The sequence below is a fragment of the Schistocerca serialis genome, chromosome 1 (genome assembly GCF_023864345.2).
Source record: "Schistocerca serialis cubense isolate TAMUIC-IGC-003099 chromosome 1, iqSchSeri2.2, whole genome shotgun sequence".
In the NCBI taxonomy this organism is placed as follows: domain Eukaryota; kingdom Metazoa; phylum Arthropoda; class Insecta; order Orthoptera; family Acrididae; genus Schistocerca; species Schistocerca serialis.
This window is the reverse complement of record NC_064638.1, coordinates 666,813,429-666,833,262: the sequence shown is the minus strand read 5'-3', so window position 1 is coordinate 666,833,262 and position 19,834 is coordinate 666,813,429. Positions and strand designations below refer to the sequence as shown.

The 19,834-nt window shown below is 41.9% G+C and overlaps 1 protein-coding gene across 1 annotated transcript in view; it reads right to left on the bottom strand.

Annotated features, from left to right (window-relative positions):
- The window catches only part of LOC126422203 (sodium/calcium exchanger 1-like), a 332,770-nt gene that overhangs the window by 56,234 nt on the left and 256,702 nt on the right, over nucleotides 1-19,834 (bottom strand). The gene's annotated exons all lie outside the window — the stretch shown is intronic.

Sequence of the window (19,834 nt, the reverse complement as noted above, 5' to 3'; positions counted from 1 at the left end):
TAGTTTTCTATTTATTTGACCCAGAATATTTCTATTTCAGCCATTTCTGGTGGGATTCATGAATCCCTGTGAAACTATACATAGTATTCACAACATAGTTCCTACAATTCAGTCAATCTTCCTGTTATTGAATCCACAGTTAAACAGATTTGCTCCTTGGTCCATTGCAATTTCATGCTATTTGATTTTACTAGCTTTCCTGGTATAAAGTGCAAAATAATAACAAGTTTTGAATTTTATCATTCACTCCTGTACGTAGATGAGCAGGACAAAGCTTCAGTTATTCAAGATTAAGTAATCAGCTGATTAAAGTCTGACAGTTGCTGCCAATCAAAAGTGTACTGTAGGTCATTAAATGATTCCAGCCAAATGGATTATTATGTCCTGATACATTCTGAAATTAATTATCAATTTGCAAACGTTGTAAAAATTGTTTTTATTAGCATCTACTACTTGCAGTGACTGTGTTATCAAATTTGATGATGAAAATGATCAATAAATATGTTGCAACTATTATGATATGTGAAATGCAGGTACCAGTGCAGGCCAGTGGTATGTGAACTACATAAATCCTTTAGAAAAATCTGATCATCATAATGTTTTGGGTATCGATAAAGTGAAAATATTTTAGTTAAAACCTACAGTGTTGTGTCCATCATTTAATGACCATGCCACCAAACCAAATAATTACAGGAGGTGTTATGCCAAGAATAGCAGCTGCCAAGTACAGTATAAACACATCAGTAACCTTACCCGTGGTACCCCCATGGTTTCAGAACTGTTTTACAGACAGGGCACAAGACAAAGAACTTGCAAAATAATGAGCAATGATTAAGAAACAGTGGCAGTAGACAGTTTATGAGTGAGATGAAGAGGTATGCATTTGAGAAAACAAGCAAGGTTAGCACCATTTTGAGAGACAACTAATGAAAAAGAAGGGTTCACGGCCATATTTGAATCAACTTCTGCCAATAGGAAACTGAGGAGATAGACACCACATTTGAGGGATGATCTGGATATAGACACAGAAGTTTGCTGGGATAGGATAGACTAATTTGCAACAGCAACCAATTCAGAAGAAATTATAAGATAAAAGTATTTATGTTGTTATGTCTTGATTTAATGTCATTGGATAGATTAAAATCTACTCAACAAGCAGCAGCAGGAGAACACAAATGTAAAAGGTATTAAGTATGGTTCAAATGGCTCTGAGCACTATGGGACTTAACTTCTGAGGTCATCAGTCCCCTGGAACTTAGAACTACTTAAACCCAACTAACCTAAGAACATCACACACATCCATGCCCGAGGCAGGATTTGAACCTATGACTGCAGCGGTCACGTGGTTCCAGACTGTAGCGCCTAGAACCGCTCGGTCACCCAGGGCGGCGGTATTAAGTATGGAAGCTTTCAGAGCCGGTAGCTCCTTCTTCTCACAGAAATGTTGAAGGGGAAGGAAGAGGGGTGAAAGAAAAGGACTGGTGAGATTTACAAAAAGGGGTAGAGTTCAGAAAAGTCACCCAGAACCCCAAGCCACAGGAGACTTACCAGACAAGATTGATTTTTATTTTGGTTATTTTTGTTGATATGTTAGCCTACGTGTTCATTTAGTGTTTTCAAGTCAATGATGCAAGGATTTTGCAGATAAAAGTGAGCTGTATGATGAATGTGGAATAAATTCAGAAAAATTAACATTTTATGATGAAGTAAATGTTAGCCAAATTATTGATGAAATGTCTAGGGCATCAACTACAGAATTTTTGAATGCTGAAGGTAATTAGAGTGGCATGTTCATGAAAAAAATAACAGAAATGAATAAGGACATTGCAGAAAAATGGACAAAAATAGTAGCACTATTGACATTTTAAGGGTAGAAATGAAAGAAAACAATGAAAAGATTAGCAGTGATCTTAAAGTGACATAAAAATCTACATTCTCAATTGAATTCAAAACTGGGCAAAAATAGTAATGAACTTAGAAGTGACATTAGTAATTTAAAACTGAGTAATGTTCTTCATGATTTGCAAACTGAAATGGATCAAAGAATGGATAGGCTCAGTGGAAGTTTGTTGCAAAGTAAATCAGAAAATGTAAAAGTGAATTTGGAATGAAAATTATAAGCTTTCAATAATGCCACAGTATACAGAGAAAAGGAAAATGGAAGCAATGGTAATAACCAGATGGAAGTAGTGATTGTTGATCCTTGTCATGCTAATTCAGAAGTAGTCATTGAGTCATATTATGATGATGTCAGTAAAAATACGAATTCCAAAGCAAAACAGATGGATACTATTGAGATAGAGAATGTGGAAGCAGATGAGCATGTTTCTTCTGCAAATACTGATACATCTGATAATATTATGACAAAATGCCACATTAAAGAGGAATGCAGATGTTGTACAGACTGTAATCAAGTCGTTACATTTCGGAATTAACAAGTCTTATCACTTTAATAAAAAGTAAAAGAGGTACTTCAAACACAAGACAGAACAGATTCCATTAACAATGCTAATAAGACAAAACGTATGTAAAGGAATAACAGATTTTGTGTCAGTCAGAAGTGGCAAAGATATAAAAACATCACATGCACCAATAAAGTCAGCAATGTGGTCATTAGAGATGGAGAAAAAGCTCAGATTACAAAAGGATGGGGCTTTCCCATACCCATACCCATTCCAAAGGAACCACCCCAACATTTGAAACTTTTCTTTGGTAGGTAAACACGTCTACCAACAACTCTTCTGACTTGGCACAGGGTACAAGAACAGAACCATTTATATTTTCACAAATGCAATCAAACTTTATGTCTATGGGTTTAGTCCTTTTTTGAAATTTATTACATTTTAACAATTGAAATGCACTCTGACCACAAAGAGATGAGCTAGTTGTTCCATGATGACATTGAGCTTCTGCAAGAAAGTGGGAAGCCACATTTTTTCAGCAGCTGCATCAGCTGCTGCAATGTGCTCTGCTTATGTTGAAGAACCGGCAATACATTTTTGCCTATGAGTTGTCTACTGGTTATCGTGCTTACATAACCCACTGTTGAATGATGCGTATCAATATCTCCAGCATAATTATAATTGACACCATCCTATGCTAACCTATTCATGGGCCATCTAGAGGAATCCTTCCTAAAAACCCAGAATCCTAAACCCCTCACCTGGTTCAGATTCATTGATGACATCTTTGCTATCTGGATTGAAGGTGAGAACACCTTATTCACATTCCTCCAGAACCTCAGCAACTTCTCCCCCATTTGCTTCACCTGGTCCTGCTCAACCAAACAACACACCTTCCTAGATGTTGACCTTCACCTCAGAGATGGCTACATCAGTACCTCCATCCATATCAAACCTTCTAACCACGTCCGCAGCTCATGGTTGTGAGGTAGCGTTCTTGCTTCCCACGCCCAGGTTCCTGGGTTCGATTCCCAGCGGGGTCAGGGATTTTCTCTGCCTCGTGATGACTGGGTGTTGTGTGATGTCCTTAGGTTAGTTAGGTTTAAGTAGTTCTAAGTTCTAGGGGACTGATGACCGTAGATGTTAAGTCCCATAGCGCTCAGAGTCATTTGAACCTACTAACCACCAGCAATACCTCCACTTCAACAGATGTCACCCATTCCATACTAAGAACTCCCTTCCGTACAGCCTAGTCACCCATGGTCGTCGTATCTGCAGTGACGAGCAGTCCCTCTCAAAATATACTGAGGGTCTCACTGAAGCCTTCACTGACCGTAATTATTCTCCCATCCTTGTACAAAAACAAATCTCTCGTGCCGTACCTTTCCAGTCTCCCACCACCTCCCAAAGTCCCACAGTCCAGCCACAGGGGAGCATTCCCCTTGTAACTCAATACCACCCAGGACTGGAGCAACTGAATTACATTCTCCACCAGGGTTTCGATTACCTCTTGTCATGCCATGAAATGAGAAATGTCCTGCCCACTATCCTTCCCACCTCTCCTACCGTGGTATTCCGCCGTCCACCGAACCTACACAACATACTCGTCCATCCTTACACAACCCCTGCTCCCAATCCCTTACCTCATGGCTCATACCCCTGTAATAGACCTAGGTGCAAGACCTTCCCATACATCCTCCTACCACCACTTACTCCAGTTCGGTCACTAACATCATCTATCCCATCAAAGGCAGGGCTACCTGTGAAACCAGTCATGTGATTTACAAGCTAAGCTGCAACCACTGTGCTGCATTCTATGTAGGCATGACAACCAACAAGCTGTCTGTCTGCATGAATGGCCACTGACAAACTGTGGCCAAAAAACAAGTGGACCACCCTGTTGCTGAACACACTGCTAAACATGATATCCCTCATTTCAATGACTGCTTCACAGCCTGTGCCATATGGATCCTTCCACCAACACCAGCTTTTCTGATTTGCGCAGGTGTGAACTTCCCTGCAATACACCCTACGTTCCCATAACACTCCTGGCCTCAACCTTCATTAGTCACTGTCCTCACCTATCCAGCCCCCTCCCTGTTCCCACTCCAGCACTTCACAGCCATCATTTCACTGCCACACCCATTCTTTTAATTTCTCTTTTAATTCTTTTTATTTCTCTCCATTCCACTACTTACCTCCTCCCCCCTCTGCACCTTCTCTCCTGCCCTCTGTCTAAACTGCAACACTTCACTGTCTGCCACTCCCACCATACTATTCCTCCCCCTCCCTGCCCCAGCCTCCTCCTTACCCCCACCCAGTCGCCACTCCCATCATGCACTGGAGCTACTGCTCGCAGTGTGGTTTCAGCTCTCTGAGACTGCAGACGTGTGTGCAAGTTGCATCTCTGCTATATGGTGAGTAGCAACTTTCCTTCTCTGGTATTGTTACATTCCATCCTGTATTTTCCATTGTTTGATAATTATAATTTGAGTATACATTGTGATGAAGCAAGCTGAGATCTCTTTACTTCCTCTCTTGTTTTGCCATGTGCCTCCTTAAACTCATTTTATTTTCATTTTTGCCTAATTATCTTTAACATACATGAGTATAATCTGCATTTAGAAAGGTTGTCCCTCAGTCTTAAGAAATATAGCACCAGATTTAATTTTGTGCTTAGTTTTGTGTATGTAATTAATTTCCTAATTCATTTTGGCCATTCTTAGTTAATACTTTTGTTATAGGGTGAAATCAATAATTGTTTCATGACTTAGATTCTGTTGTTGACTTATAAACTTATAAATTCTGTACTAATGGTAAATATTTGGAAGAAGAACTACTAGGATTCTTAAAGTATTTATTTGGCTCTATTCGAAAACATATTGGCAAAGCCAGCCATTATTTAACTCCAAATAATTACCAGATTTGTCAAAAGCATTGTTTGCATAACTATATCTGTTAATTTCACTATTTAAACAAATAATTCGGCCTAACCTTTGCGTTAGAAGAAGCTGTTAAAAAGAAAGATTATTTTAAGGTACTCAGTTGATTGAATGAGTTATGTTTTTATTGTAATTTCCGTAAATTAAACATTGAACAATGTATAGTTTCATAGCCTACTATTGTGATGATATATAAAGGCCCAATTTTTGATCCCAAGACAGTCAGTCCATGGACAATTTTCAGATGGGAAGTCTGTTTCAGTTTAGAATAATAACAATGCGTCAACTGAACAATGGAATTAGTGTAACACAAGTAAGCCACGTGTTAAAACAATGACAGTGTCTGTTCAATTTATTTGAGAAATAGTGTCACACATACCCAGTTATTCTTCAAGAACTGTGAAATGTGTGGTTTGGTATTTACTGCTCATAGATGTTCAGCAGCAAACTATTGTAGCAGTTTGCTGATGTTTGCCTGCAAGCTTTTAATGAGGCTTATCATTTACCAATAGTGAACTTCAACATTGAGGATTATCAATGAAGTAATAAAGCAGGTGAACATTTCAACATGAGGTTTATGATTGCTACCATTGTATTCAGTATCCTTATCTCTTGCATCATGAAGACATTTTTGGATGTGTTTACCAGCAGTTCAATGCTCACGTACAGGGTTGCTGAGAAAGAATTTCTTAACTGACAGAAAACATTATAGCAGGTCCTGTCACTGTGGCACCACACAGCAAATGAACATTTTGCATGAATTTCTTGCCATCATTATCTGGGCACTATCCCAAATACAACTATAAACTGTAGCCAGTAGGTGTTACATAAGGCTTACAGTTGTTCATATGTAATTTTTCTGAGGTGACTAAAATAGACCTCTTGACAAATGAACAATTCTTTAGTTTGTGGTCTTGCCTAACTTCCAGTCCTACAGAGTAACTGGGTTCATCAACTATTTTCAAATCGAATTCTTAATTCTTCAAGTATTTTATTTATAGAAGTGGTTCATTTACTCGAAATTAGTTCATAATCAACAGAAACGGTTAAAAACACTTTATGGCCTTATTCACAAAACGATAATCTGAATAAATATGTTTGAAATAAAAAATTATAAACTGAACAAATTTTTTATTCAAGATTGAGGAGACTAATTCAGTATTTAATTTGCAGACTAAGAATGCATTATCATTAATGAAACCTTCAGACTGTTCCATGCAAATCACCATTGAGAAAGGTACTTTTCACATCAAACTGCTTCATTTCCATATCATACACTCCAGGCAAATTTTAAAGAATATGAAATGACATACCTAACACCACATGAAACAGTTTCTCCATAAACAGGTCTGGATTTCTGTGAATATCCATTTGCACATAATCTAGCTTATACCACATTATGCTACCATCTGGTTTACATTAAACCCATTTACAGCCAGTAGCCTAATGATTTAGAGATAGATACTCTGTGTTGCGGCCACATGTAGTAAGTGTTGCTTCACGCAGTGGAGAATGGCAAAACAGAGGCAGTTGGCGACTGAGGCATTGTGAAGTAAGTGTGGCTCAGATAGCCTTGCTGACAGTAGCAGTCTACCAACAAGCTGATGCAAGGACACACACAAACCGAGTGCCGAGCAAAGCCTGGAGAGTGCTGAGTAAGGAGAAGTGAGGCCAGCATGCTAAGTTACGCTGCAATATACTGCGGGAGTAATAACAAAAAGCTACCACTGAGGGTAAAAAACATCCTCCTGTCAGATATAAACAGTGGAGCGCAGGCAGCAATGGACAGAAGCCATTAGGAAGCAATTCGGATCTGAGGACGGATGTGGTCCGTGTCCGAATGTTCATTCTTTGTAGGTGACGAATCCGGAAGGTGTTCCAGCTCGCAGGAGTCATCCGTTCGCCACCAGTTGTCAACTTCAGCTCTGGGGGCTGACCTGAGTTTGGTTGGCACCATTGCTGACTAACTACAGTGAGAACTTCCAGCAGCACAGGTCGCAGTGTGGTCTTGGTCACAAACGCTGCCGGGGACTGATGCCCGGACTTCACGGCAACCCGGTGCCATGGCACGTGGTCTGTCCATGACGGGACCTTGTGGACATCATGACTGATGGCTTTCCAGCCGCTGGTGCAGCAAGCGTTGGCAGCTGACCCCATGGTGACGTGGCTCCGTGGACGTGCCTGTACATGGGGCATCGAGCGGCGACGAGTTCATCTCAACCACAGAACATCCTGGCTTCAGCAGAGCACTGGTGGCCTGAGGCTCTGAGTGCAATCAGCGGCACATGTGGCGTGCATTGTCAGAGAATCTACTTAGCAGCAGCCAGGTGGAGGGATCTGCAGGGCTGGGCAGCGATGACGAGGGAGAAATTGTAAAGAAAGTTCAACAAATAATTGTAAAAATCCACGCCATCTCAGTCTTTGGCGCAGCCACTGAGCCTGTGGCTAACAAGTAGCAAATGGCTGCAACAAGTACTGCAGAAGCTGTAACAAGTGCAATGCCAAGTACTTAATATAATCACTGAGAATGGGGGCGCAATCAATGACAATAAATTGTAGGTGTGAGCTGCTAGTGTAACATTCCTAGGCTATATCGTATCTGCGAAGGGGATCTGCTTCTCTTCAGAACATGTTACCCTTATCTGTGACCTCCCTGTGCCAGAGACTTACTGCAATCTATTTTTTTGTAGGCATAATAAACTTTTTTTGATGGCACATCCCACATGCTGCATCCCTGCAAGCACCGTTGATTGATGAACATGTGGGAAAGAACACTTCCAGACTTCGCAAGATTCCATGGTGTGATGACACGCAACTTGCATTCAATGCTTTAAAAACTGCACTCGCGAACACTGTCAGTCCCATGCACTCAGTCTCCAATGCTCCAATAATGATCATGACGGACGTGAGTGATACAGCCATTGGCACTGTGCATCTTCAGCAGGTTGGGGGTTCTGTGCAACTACTTCATTTCTTCTCACAAAAGTTGTCTGCCTCCCAGCATAAATGGTCCAATTTTGACCAAGAACTTTTTTCCATTTATGAAGCAGTTTGACATTTCTGTGAGGACACTGAGGGTAGGTCAGTGACTATCTATATGGACCATAAGCCACTAGCTGATGCAATGCATAACCCCACAGCTGACCTCCCCTCATTATGCTTCCAACACATGCACCTAATACATCAATCACCGTCGATGTCCGTTAGATCAAGGACACACACAACATCGTCACTGACTATATGTCACACATTGGTACAACTGATTCTCTTGGGACTTCAGTGAATTAGTGGCCCAGCAACAGACAGATGATGACATACAGCAGTTACTACACAGTAAGTCTACCTTGCTCTCAAATGAGCTGCACTGAATTCCAGGTTCTTTTCTACTGGTCCTCTGTGACATTTCCACAGTTATGGCCTGCCTCGACTTTCAGCCATCTTGCACTGTAAGATATTTGCCATTATCCATGACCTCATGCATCCTAGTATTGGGCCACCACGTGCCTAATAACGGAGCATTTTGTATGGACATGGGTTAGGGCAGACTGCAAAAACTGGTCCTGTGCATGCATACCCTGCCAATACTATAAGGTTGGTCACCATGCATACCCACCTTTGGGCTCATTTGACATTCCTAAAGACAGGTTTCGTTATGTACGTCTCTACCTGGTCGGCTCACGGCCCCCTTCAGAGGTTTTTCAATACATCCTATCTATCATCAACCGCATTAGTCAGTGGGTTGAGGCCATTCCAATCACAGATATAATGGCCAACTCTATTGCATTGGCCTTTATCGCATCCTGGATCATGCGGTTCGGCTGTCTGTGTTCGGTCACAATGGACCATGGATGATAATTTGAGGCTGTGTGACCTGTGTGATGCAAACAAAGTACGTACAACAGCCTACCACGCACAGAGCAACAGTTTGGTCGAGTGCTGGCACTGCACTTTAAAAGCTGCACAGGTGTGCCACAAAGTGTCTTGGTTAGAGGCTCTGCCCTGGGTCCAACTTGGCATCCGTATGGCCTACAAAGAGGATATAAAAGGCTCCCTTGCAGACATATTGTATGGAGAACCTCTCATCCTTCTGGTTCAGTTCACCAAGGAATCCAACCTTCCTGCACAGTCCAAACTTCCGATGTTAGTAGAATGTGTTTGACATTTCACCGCACAGGTATGGCCCCCACCACCAAGAGCACACTGGGGTCCTTGTGTCTTCATGCACAAAGACCTACACATTTGTGACTATGTTATGTTGTGCAAAAACATGGTGTGACCCACACTGCATCTCCGCCACTCACCCTAATTAGGCCGACACAAAGTACTATGCTACTCACTGCAGACCTTTGACATTCTGCTCCATGGCAGAAGACAAACAGTGTCTTTCTCACATCTCAAACCGGCTTGGCGGCTCAAGGATGAAGCAAACTTGAAAAACATACTCAGCCCCCACTCCCACTTCCGCAGTGCCCCTTACTACCAGTGCTCCTAATGAGTCAAGCTCTCCTTCTGGGTCTGATATTGCATGTGAAGATGTGTGGGACACTAGTGTTTTGTGTCCTCCACCCAGCTCAGGGGTTACATGTGATGTTGCATGTAAATGATTCCCCTCACCTTCCCCCCACCCCAGCAATCCCACTAACTGGCCAACACTGTCCAATGACACCTGTGTTGCCATCTTACATGTCGGCGTGTCATCGTTTTCCACTGAGGACACTGCACCTATGTGACAGTGTACTGTTCGATCTGCACGCCCCTCCATGCACACTGGACAATTCAATTGCCCATGTCACACTCCTCCATGCGTTTTCAATCCCTCCAGATGCAGAGCAGACAGCCGTCACTGCCCTAACTGACGATGACAGCCACCTTTCTATTCATGTGCCACTCACAGTGCGCCATGCCCTTGCATCACCAGGCCACCCGATCCCAGTTTCCCAGTTCGTCCGCCTGCTCCAATGACCGGCATGGTAATCATTAAAGGGATCTACACCCACGGGCTCTCTTTCCGCTGTGGGTACATCTCAGACGACCACAGATCGAGTGCCGCTCCAACCCTTCCTAGGGAGGAGGGGAGCAGGAGCCTCTGCGGCAGTAATTGACCATCAGAATCAACTGTTGATGCAAGGTGCTGTCCTTGAACTACTAGAATCTTCAACTATTTAAACTAGTGCTTTCATTGCACTTTTGTTCTTCCGTCTTTCTTTGGCACTTGAGTTGTGATAGTGTGTTGTGAACAGAGTTCTCGACAAATATAGATATTATGTACACTTCAAACAGAAGACACAGAACAGATTCCATTAACATTGATAGTATGGCAAAACAATACACGAAAGAAAAAATATCATGTGTTAGTTGGAGGCAGCTTAAATATAAAAAAAATCAGATGCACAAATAAGATATTGTCCACTAGCATACAGATGTCACAAGATAATCATTACAACAGGCCATACAACATAATAGCAGAATTTATGAAAAGCAATAAGGTAAATGAAATGCAGTTGACACAAATTGATGTAAACATTGATGAGATGGAATATAAGCAGGTATAAAATGAAAAGTTTGGGAAAGTAGACTTTTCTGCCACAAACATATCTAGAAATAATTGAAATTGATAACAAAGTAAATGGTGTACAGAAAGTAGCTTTCAATGTGTATGAAATGTTGAATGGAATTGTGTTTATGAAGAGTAAAATGTTCATAACATGTATAGTGTGGTGTGTAGTTCTAACAATGTAATTTCGCACAATGATGTAAGATTAGGCTGGGACCTGGATGTCAGATGAATTTTGAACAAATGAATAGGTAAGGGATTCACTGATCTTCAGAAAGTATGCTTCTTAGTGAGTAGTGCCTCCCAAGTTGAGTGAATCCATTCTTATTTTTTTCATTCACTGCTTTTTCAACTACCCTGCCTGTAGATTATAAGAGTAATGTAATCATATTCTACTATGTTCACTTTCTATGTAATTAAAATTCATTCAGTAATTAAATGTCATGTTTGTTAATTGTCTAAGTAATGGAAGCTAATGAAATGCCAGCTAAAATTTGTGAAAATTACTTTAGTTTGTCATTGAGCCCAGGAATAATAAAAATATTGACAGCAATGAAGAATCTTTTTCAGCTAAGAGTAATGTAGAATTTGAGAAAAATAAAAAATATGATGAAATAGAAAAGTGTCAAAAAATATTCACAGAAATCTACAGAAAACTCTAAGTATGCAAAATCACTAGAAATCTGTACAGCAGTAGTAGAAACATATTTCATTTAGTAAATTCAGTACCATTGGTGTAAGGGACCATAAGTATGTGAGTAAAATAGATATGTCAGAGTGCAGTGCTTCATGCCAAAGTAAAGAAAGTTAAAGTTAAAATAAATTATGTTGCCTAACGCAATATCTATAAGGAGGACAGTTTGTAATTGTGTAATTCCTCAAGTTTGAATAAAGAAAAGTAAGTTATCTAAAGAGAAGTAACGGTTTATTTAACTGCTGTTTTGTCCATTATATAAAATAAAAACAGGATCATATCATTGTTGTTTGTTGCCATGGAGCATTATTCTTCAGAGTTTCACATCATACACATGGTAAGCTTAACAGTATCCTGAACACAGAACTTACAGCAGTATATATCAAATGAAATGTTAGATAATTTAGGATTTCATTCTGCAATTCTAAGTAACTTTCTTGGATATTTTAGAAGTTTCATTACTTTTCAGCAATTATTAAACCATTTTTAACTACATTGCCACAATTCATACTAATATTATAAATGCAAAAGTAATTATGGCCACACATTTTCAGGACTAAACTGCTGAACTAATTTTGATGAAATTTAGTTAGGAGAAAACTTGAATTCTGAGGAAAAACATAGATTACTTTAACAAATACACACCTAATACAGGGAAGCAGGGAGTGGAACATAAAAAAACTATTAAATTTGTTGTATAATGTACACATTGTACAATGTAAAGCCACTTCAATAGCACCATGTATAGATGTGTGCTCACGCTCATGTCCGTGCCCATGCCTCTCCGCACTCATTGCTCGTCAGCAAAGCTACATGTACCGCATCGCGCACTTAGAATGTTGGGAAGGATGGTTGGGGAGAGGTGGGGGGGGGGGGGGGGGCAGGCCACAAGCTAAGCTTGCCCGAACATTCAGACACGTTAGAACAGCTGTCTTTATTACACTCACAAATATTATAAAATTTGTGCTGTGCCAAACTACGAATTATTTATTTTCTTTCATCATCAGCTTAATGCTATTTAATAATTTTAGGAAGTCTGTGTCATACACAAACTCTGCTGAAACACTGCACAGCTTTTTATGTTGGTATGACTACCAACCAGCTGTCCACCAGAATGAAGGGCCACTGCCAAACTTCTGTCAAGAACAAAGTTGTCCACCTGATGGCACAACATGCTCAATTTTAATGGCTGCTTCACAACTGAAACCATCCTGACCCTTCACTCCACCACCATCTTCTCTGAACTATGCAAACGGGAATTATCCTTACAACATATACTCTGCCTCTGTAGTCATCCTGGCCTCACCTCAGGTAATCCACTATCCCTGTACCCTCCATCCAACAGTATTTTCTTCCTCCATCCTGTCACCCTGTCACAATGTACATCCCTATTTCGCCTTCAGCATGTGACACTTCCCACTGCCTGCTACAATCAGGCCAGCCCATATACCTGTGAATGGTTCCACAGCACGGGGGAATGGCTGTTATGGAATTTTTTTATACCAGATGATGGAACTTTATAAGTGTTCTGAAATAGGTTGTGTTCACAACAAAAAAGATTGTGGATTATGCAACTGTTCTGAAGTTTCTTCATTTTTCAAAACAAATAGTTAAATATCTCAAACAAATTTAAAGTAATTTTGAACATTAAATACTCATAATAAACTTCAAGCCCCTGAGATGGTCTCTAATAGATAGAAAATTAATGAAACATCAGGTACACAAATTCAAAGGATGGAAGAAAAGTTGGAATTTAATGTCCCGTTGATGAACAGCTTATTAGACATGAAACACAAGCTCACATTGCGAAAGGATAGGAAAGGTAATCAGCCATGTCCTTTCAAAGGAACTGCATTTGCCTTAAGTGATTTAGGGAAACCACAGGAAATCTGTATATGGGTAGACAGACAGGAATTTGATCTGCTGTCCCCATGAACATGATTTCAGTGTCTTACCATTGCTCCACCACTGTTGGTTAAAATACATTAGCAGTGAAATGGAAACAAGATGGAATGAACATACTTGTCAGCTATTCAAGAACTTGGCACAGTGTGCTTTACACCAAGACCTACTTCTCAGTATGTTGTCTCTAATATTTCTGTCATACTTTGTTCATTTCCACTCTCTACTCTCCTCATGCATTTTGTTCATTGCTTCCATCCTGAAATTTCCATTATTGCAGTAAAAAGAGAAACAGGAATCATATGGTGCACTTGGCACTAATGCTGTCAGCTGTTTTTATAGCTAGTGTAATATCTGAATCCATATACTCTCTGGCATTTTTTGTCTTAAATAAATCTGTCTAATATGAGCCATATCATTTATATCATGATGAAATTGATAAACTTGTCACAGTGTATTACTAGAGCAAGGAGAGAATTTCCCAACCTGTCAATGAAAGATTTCATTTCTTGCTCAACTATGCAAGTGTTTTCAATCTAGTTTCCTTTTAAATCTACACAATTTGTGCAGAATTATTATAATGAGTAGTTAATTTTCTGCATAAAATATCTGTACTCTTTCTTCTGCTGCAAACATCTGTAAATGCCACTTTCAGAAAATTATTTTAGGATATTTCTTGATGTTTTCATCTGTGGGTGTAATTTCTGGATACCCTTCACATGTATTGTCTTCAAGAGGTGTACAGTCACATTTGAATTCAACTGCCAATTTTATAACTGTTGAACAAGCAGAACCCTTACAAATTGTCACCAACTCTGAGAGAATTAGTAACAATAACAGAATCTATGAGTTTTGACTTGCAGACTCTTAGCTTTATGTTTGTTGGTTGTTGGGATGTAAAATCACAGGCTCCCCCCCCCCCCCTCCCCCCTCCCCCCCCCGCCCCCTGCCACCAATGCTACCACTGTCCTACCACAGCAAGAACGACTATATCTTTGCCAGAACAGTTCTCTGTAGTATGTGCTCTATGCTACATGCATTGTGTATATGCTGTGAGAATGTAAGTATTCGTAGTAAGTGACAGAAGTGCGAGTGATTATTTATCAATGTAATTACCGTGCCCGCTCCCCAAGACTTACAGTAGTGACCCCATTATTTCCTTTTCAACTGTGCAGTGACATACTGAGTTATCATGCCGGCATGATGCTGATCACCATGGGATACTAACTTCATGCCATGAAGAATACCCCCCATGATGGAGCTTCATCATCTGGAATCTCTACAGATGATTTATTTGTGCATCTATTTGGTGTTCTTGATGATTTCCAGATGATATAACCAGTGCAATTGTGGTTCTCAAATGATCAACATTGTTTCCATTGTCTCAAGAACCACTGAACCAGGGCATCGTTACCTCTTGCCAAATGGACGAAAACACTAAATCACAGATCAAGTACGATGTTATCAGTGAAGATGGTGAGATGAATCCTGCCATTCCCTTAATTAACAGTGCTACATCAACAATGACCATAAATGGTGAGCAATGGCTGCCTACCGCCGTCCCCACCTCCCACCTAACCAGTGCTACTAATATACCAATCAGTGACAGTGTTAATGAACTACACTGCACTCAATTTGATTCTAATGAGTCAGCGTATATCAACATTCCAGGCGCAACATACTAAATTACGGACACCCTCCAGAGTACCACAATTGTTGACAAACAATTGCCACCATAGACAACTGGCTTCCACTGCACAGAACTGATATTTATGGGTTATTGCAGCCAATCCATCCCACAAGTGACCTTCCCGTGCCAGACCATGTCCTTCCATGGCATATGCCTGAACTTTATGTTCCATGCAATACCGTACATCATCTGGGTAACATCACACTTGTTACGGCCACACTGCAACCCTTGTCACATCATCACAACGTCACACTGACAAAAGCCATGCCATGCTCACTGTCATGCCTGCCATGTGATGTCACTCAGCAAGAAGGGACACTGCGTCTACCTGCAGTTGCACAGAGTTTTCACATCTTGCATCCACAGTACATCAATATTTCCTGCCTGACCAAACTATTACCCACACACTGTGGGAACCTAAGGAGTACCTACAACAGCTGCCACATGGGTGACATACACTGATGCACCACCTGCCATGATTGCCACCAACCAAGACCCGTCCACCGTGCTGTTTTCCTCAGTACCCCACTATGATGCTGCCCTCCATGATGCTGACGCACCAGCTGTGTCCTATGATAATTGGTCACAACACCCACATTACCGACACACCTACTGCGACTACCATGCTGAGATGCCAGCTGCCACCTTTATCAGTGCCACCAGATGGTGTTCATGAACCGACACCATGTACTTCACAGGATTACAACAATCTCATACTGGTCCCAGTCCCTTGCTGCCAGGCAGATTACCACTGGTCACACACCAAGTTACATCTGCCGCCACTACAAGTTGATTCTCTGCAAGTATGATTCACACTCTGTGAGTGCATGGTGTAGTCGACCGGGATCACAGACGACCACGACAAGTTTTTGGTGCTTTTGAACCAACTCCCCACCAACACCGATCTTATCAGCGATCACCTATTGCACACACCAACCACTGACAAATACAAAACAGTGAAGATGCTTATACTACAATGCCTGTCACATTCATTTGAACAACAACTCCATCTAGCCATTGCTGAGACATAACTGGGCCACGATACCCCATCAGCACTGTGGCGCAGGTTACGCCTCCAAATTGACACAAACCTGGTCGCTATGGCTTCTCTTCTTAAGCTCTATGAAAATGTACAGACAGCAATGTTAATGCATGAGGACAAACTGCTGGAAACCTGATTATGTCTTGCTGGCTGGATGCTTGCCCTCGCACAACATCACACATTGATAAACACACACATTGGCTTCGACACTAATGTCAACACTGGTTGCATCTACAGCTAGTGCAGGCCAGCCTAACCAGCCCCACCCACGAAGAACAGCACACAGTACTCCCTGTGCAGTGCCCGGCCAAGCTACAGTTGCCGAGCTGCTCTGACCTCAGCCGAGCCCTTCCATGCCATGCCTGCAGCAGCCTCACAAGACTCTGCTGCAGTGAGACACCAACAATCATAGAACATGATGGACACAGAATGTAAACAACCACCTGCTGCATTCACACCCGACCGTTGACCCATGCCTAACCTGACCAGGATGCTGCACCTACTCGGCTGCACAGCCCCTGCTGGTTCCAAACAATCATCTTAGAGTGTACTTCCTAGTTGACACGGGTGCCGATATTAGCACGATATAATGGCCGACACCAGAAACCAGGTGATTGGGGCACTGCTACAACAGGAATTCCCTGGTGCAACCCAACTGCTTTGATTTTTCTTGCAGAAACTTACCGACTCCCAGAAAATTTGGTCAACCTTCAACTGTGAGATTTTGGCAATATATGAGGTGGTTTGGTACTTCCAAGGTGACATCAAGGCTGGCCACTTACTATCTACACAGACCACCGCCATCTGGCTGACATTATTAATAACCTGCTAGTCAATACCTCCCCTCAACAATTCTACCACCTGGACTTGATTTTACAGTATACTACGGATGTCCACTATGTACAGGGAGCAGGAAACATGGCTAACTCCTCTCACAACTTGCCACCACATCAGCACAACTTGAGTTTGACCAACTAGCGGAGGCACAAGCGACTGACATCAACCTTCAAAACATGCTATCTGGACACACAACAGGCCTGCAGATCAAGCAGTGCACCATCACAGGCACAACCAAACTAGATTGGTGTGACAAATCCCATGGTAGGCAATGACCAGTCATCCCACAGAACTAAAGAAGACAGTTTTCGACCTCCTTCACAACTTGTCTCACCCCAGGGCATGCATGGCACTGAAACTCATAATGGAACATACTGCACTGAATGGACAAGAGCCTGCATCCAATGCCAATGGGCCAAGACATGTCGTCATCCCCAGCCACCCTTTGGGAAATTCCCCATCCTGAAGGGCCATTTCCAATGTGACCACATAAACCTGGTGGGGCCACTCCCAGATTCAAACGGAGATGAGTACATCTTGTCAGCCAAAGGCAGGGCAACTCGATGGGTGGAGGCCACACTTCTGACTGGTATCTCAGCTGACACTGTCACCTGAGCTTTCATCACACTATGGATTGCATGCTTTGGCTGCCCAGAGTCACTGACAACTGACCACGGCTGGCAGTACGAGTCGGCCCTGTCTCCAAGCTCTGCTGCCTCTGTGGATACCACTGGTTCCACACAGTGGCCTACCATCCTCAATCCAACGGACTTTTGGAATGGAGGCACTGCACCCTCAAGACAGCTCTCATATTCCACAACCAGGAGTGGACAGAGGCCCTCCCATAGGTGCTGCTGGGCATATGAGCTGCCGCCAAAGATGATCTGGATACCTCGCTGGCAGAGGTGCACTACGGGGAACCAATCAGCCTCTCAGTAGAGTTCGTACCACAAACCACCAAAACCATGGATGTCACCCTGGACCACATTCACCATGTCTGCATCCCACCACCATCCCACCATGCCAAACCAACCATCTTCGTGCACAAGGATCTCCAATCGTGTACACATGTCATGCTCAGGACTGACACCACCAAACCCACCATCCGCTTTGCATGCAGTGGCCCATACAAGGTGTTGAAACGAGGGCCAAACACTTTTAATATCTTGCAAGCTGGAAAAACAACAAGTGTCACTGAACTGCCTAAAACCAGCATGGACTTTAGCAGACACACCCGAATTTTACCCTCCACTGGTCCCAGCTCCAGGCCCCTCAAGCCAATTTACAGTTGGCCTATACCTGAGTGACTACCTCCCAGAAGACATTTCTATAACACTGCAGGACTCACTATTCATGGTTATGGCCAAATTCAAGAGTAAGCCATCGAGCTACAGCACGGTCTTGAGCTCATTAGAGCACTCCGTGCCTCTTCCGCATCGATCAACGCAGCAGGTCTGAAATCCCCTGTTCCTTCAGACAACTACCTACTCATGTCGGCACTGGAGCGCTTCCCAACAATGACTCACAACCTGGGCACTGCCACTGCTGGACCGACAGCCTCACCAACACCAGATGATGCACCACCAACCACCAACACCTCAACAGATGACACCACCACCCTGTCGGCACCACTGCTGATGTCACAGGCCGGCTGCCCGTTATGGTTGCCCAGGCACTTGGCGGACTATGATATGTCAGCCCTTGCCATCGCCAGTGGGACGATGCATCATGGCTTACATCAGTCACCATCCTCCACATTTGTGGGTGGGTGGGTAGGGGGGGGGGGGGTGGAGGGATCTTTGTGGGGACGTAGAATCACCCAATAATATTGTTGCCCTATTGTAGCCAGAACAACTACATCTTTGCCAGATCAATTCTCTGTAGTACGCACTCTGTGATACATGCATTGTGTATACGCTGTGAGTATAAAAGTATTCATAGTAAGTGATGGGAGTGCGAATGATTATTTATCATCATGATTACCATGCCCACTTCCCACTACCTACACATTCTTTGTCAACTTCACTTGTGTGGGTTTTTCTTGCATTTGTTTATAGCATATTCTCATAGCTAATGAATAAACCGTTCTACAATATTTCTCATATCGGTGATTTCTATTCTTTCAGCATACAACAAAGGGACAAAAGCTACAACAAACTGTAGTCCAGGTGACACTTGTCTTACTTTAATGAGCAGAGAATAACAATACAACAAAAATGAAATTTCATTGACATCAACACTGTCTTTACACCAAGCTGATAATTTTTTTCTTTGTCCTTGCAATAACAATGCAGTCACACATTGTTACATTTTTTCTGTCTGCATTCGTCTCTATTACAGACATTAATTCTAAAGAAGGTTTTCTTCTCATTGTTGAGTCTTCACTGGATTGAAATTGTTCAAGCTGCTCTTGTTGAAAGACAGCTATGTTTCCTTTTTAACGATTACTGGCTTGATATGTTTTAACTTTTCGTATTAGTTACATCTTTTGTATAACAATGCTCAATTTTCTCCTTATCCATTCATTAAACATCTTTTTAGAACAACTTTCCAATTAATCTTACTTCTATTTCTCCTTTTAACTAAAGGAAACCTTGTCAGACTTTATAAAAGTTATAAATACATGAAACTTATTGCAATTGAAATATTGCCATCTACCCTAATTCCTCTGCACTTCCTGGCAAGTTCAGTTATTTATTCCTAGTGGACTTATTTTTTTCTTTCTTCATGTTCTGAGTTTTTTTTATTTTTTTTGTAACAATTTGTTTCTG